Source organism: Cynara cardunculus, assembly GCF_001531365.2.
Source record: "Cynara cardunculus var. scolymus isolate 2C chromosome LG 9, CcrdV1, whole genome shotgun sequence".
Classification (NCBI taxonomy): domain Eukaryota; kingdom Viridiplantae; phylum Streptophyta; class Magnoliopsida; order Asterales; family Asteraceae; genus Cynara; species Cynara cardunculus.
Genome location: NC_037536.1, coordinates 10,436,696 through 10,440,145, shown reverse-complemented (window position 1 = coordinate 10,440,145; position 3,450 = coordinate 10,436,696).

Here is a 3,450-nt window from a genome sequence, read left to right as displayed (position 1 = left end):
TATCACATTATTTACTTTTTGGTTGTTACTTTAATATATAAATTGATTGATTAGAAGTAGAGATGGCCAAAATCCGGTCCCGGATCGGGCCTTAACCGGTCTCTACCGGTCCTAACCAAGGCAAAAACCGGTGGTAACCGGTCCCGGTTCCGGTGATTTTCCTTGTAACTGGTCAAGCTTACCGGTAACTGGTTGTCCCATACCGGTCCCGGTTCCGGTCCCATAACCGGTTCCGGCCGGTCTCATTCAAAAAAAATATTTTTTTTTCAAATTTTTGGTTATTAATAAATTTTTAATATGTTATTAATATGTTTGTAATATGATATTTTTAATATGTTTTTATTATAAATATGTTTTGTTATATATTTATATATATACGTTTATAAATACGTTTTATTATAAATACATTTAAAAATACATAATAAAAATACGTTTTATTATATATATATATATATATATATACGTTTCATTATTTTCGTTGACCGGGTCGGGCCGGGCCGGTCCTATAACCAGTCCCGGTCTTAACCGGTTTCGATCCCAGAAAATGTCAAAAACCCTAACCGGATCATAACCAGCGGTCCCTCAACCGGTCCCGGTCGGTTCCGGTCCCGGTTCCAATCCTCTGGCGGTTAAGGGCCGGGCCGGGCCCATTTGGCCATCTCTATTTCCAATCATTAAAATGAACTGTTGATAAGCGTCTTAAACCCAGTAAGCGCAAAACTCTGATCCTCGTCTTTCTTCTTACCAGGTAAGATTCCCGGTACTTTATAAAACAGTTGTCGTTATTTATGGTGCGTTTGGTACACCAGACAGGACATGACAGAACAAGACAGGGATCTCTGTCCCATGTTTGGCATGACTTTTATGTGGAACAGACAGGAACATGGTGGAACAAAGTGGAACAGGTCTGTTCCACCCCTACCCCATGGAACAGGGTTGAACAAGATGGAACAAACTTATATTTTACCAATATAACCTCAAAAATAAAACTTAATTCTCTTCTAAAACATCAAATATGTCTCTTTTTTACATTCTATTCATTCTTTAAATTTTATTTATTATATTTTAAGTTTCTTAAACTTTCATTTTACTGTCCTTAAAATATTATTTTTATACGATTTTTATATTTTTATTAATTTATGTAATTTATTATATATTAATGATAAAAAAATAATATAGAAAAGAGATAAACATAAAAACTGGAAGCTACATAAACTTTTTATTTGGTGTCATTTTAATTATTTAGACGAAAACTTCAAATGATATATATTTTGTTATAAAAATAAATTATACTATTATAACTTAATAAATTACATAAATTAATTAAAATAAACCACTCATCAGGGGTAAATTGGTAATTTTACTTGTTCTGTTCTGTCCATTTTTATCTTACCAAACGTTGAACAGTTGTTCTATCATATCTTGTTGTCTTATGGAGTCGAAATTTATGATATTAATCAACATAACCATAAAAAGCATTTTGCTTTAGGTGATTGTGTGGTCAAATATCTAACTCTTGGAAGTGGTAGTCGCTTTTAATACCCCAATTACATACACGATATAGTAATGGCTGCCTAACTTGTTCATTATGCAACTTTAAAGGTATCATTTTGGGAATTAAAATTTAGATCGTATTTAAAACGTTTTAAGTTCAGATACTGTGAAATAGTGCTGTTATATCGTGGGTGGAAGATAACTGAATAAATCAAGACACACACAACTCAAACAACTGCCAAATTCAACATGATTAAACATATAATCGTTTAAACCAGCATTATTGATAAATTAAAACAGTGTTTTTAACGTATTTTAAAACATTATTACAACCAGATTTTACGAAATACAGTCTGAATCCATTGTTTGTGGGATTTCATTGAGATCTCGGGAATTCAACTCTTTAAACCAAACGCGAGATTGGAATGAAATTCAATTACAAATCCCATGAAACAAACGGGTATGTAGATGACGGAATTCAAGTAGAGTCTCTTTCCAACCAAATATACCAAAAAGATTAGGATTTTCTCGATTTTGACTAATCAATCGCGAAGTAAGAAAAAGCTGATATTAATCATATGCGTATCGTGCATCGTCGACGTGCCTTTTTTCTAGCCTCGTATTTGTTGATGGGAGGAATCTAAAATGAGGATATAGATTAGCATTTTTTCGTCAACATCATTTGATTAGGATAGGCAGAGGCGGAGGTCGGAACGGGTCCGTGTATTCGATCAACCGATTTTTGCAAGTAGAAATGTTTTTGGGTTATTAAAGGCGTACTCGTTAAACTTTGAGGTGTGCTCTAGATGTTATTAGAAAACACAACCGAAAAAAGTTTCTTGAAATCAACTAAGGGGACGTTTACCAAACACTTACCCGGTAAGTGCTTATCAGTAAAATTTAACACTATTATTTACTTACTGCGTAAGATTTTAGTTCATCAAAATGACATTGTATGCAACAATTCACCCGGTAAGCGCTTACCATAGTAAGAGTCGTCGCCCTCACTTACCGGGGTAAGACTCATGATCCTTGTCTCGCTTTTACCGGGTAAGATTCTTAGTTCTTACCATATTTACACGGTGAGGTAATGTGACTTGTTAAGCGTTTACCTGGGTAAAAAAGACATTGGATGATTTTATGGGCCTTTGATCCACCCTAAACATGTATTTGTTCAACAAAATCTTGGGTCCACCATTGATGATAGACGCTAGTGATGGCCAAAAACCGGTCCGGGTCGGTCCTAATTGGTCCTAAGTTTTCTCGTAACCGGCCATAACTGTTCCTGGTCCCCGTCGAAAATTGTAGGTCAAGGTTCTTCATAACCGGTTATGGGCCGCCGGTCTCGGCAATTAAAAATATTTTTTTAATTTTTTTAATGATATATATTTTTAATACATTATAAAGTTTGTAATTGGGTCACTCAAATACACTTCAAAAATGCATTTTAATATAATTAAAATTACGTTGTGTTAAGAAAATATATTATAAAATTATTTAAAAATACATTTATTTATAAAATTATTTGAATTTTCGGCCCAGGCAGGACCGGTCTATAACCGGTCCTGGTCCCACGAAACTGCCAAAAACCCCAACTGGTCCAGATTTTCGGTCCAATAACCAGTCCCGGGCCGGGACAGTCCTTTGCCGGTCTCGATTCCGGTCCTCCGACGGTCCTGGGACGGAGCCGGGCCGATTTGGCTATCACTAAAAGATACAAAATAAACTAGTTGATCAAAAACATAATGAAGATGAATTAGGCTTAAAATAAACCCATTGCTAGAAATAAAAAAGACTATATAGGGTTGGATTCCGGTGAGAATGAGAGTTAAGATGAAAAGGGTAATAAATGATCTTCATTTTTGGATGCACGTTAGGGTGAGATGCATCGAGATGCACCAGATCAATCCCCATATCAAGCACGATTCATCAGAAAGTTGGAATTTTGGGATTTTG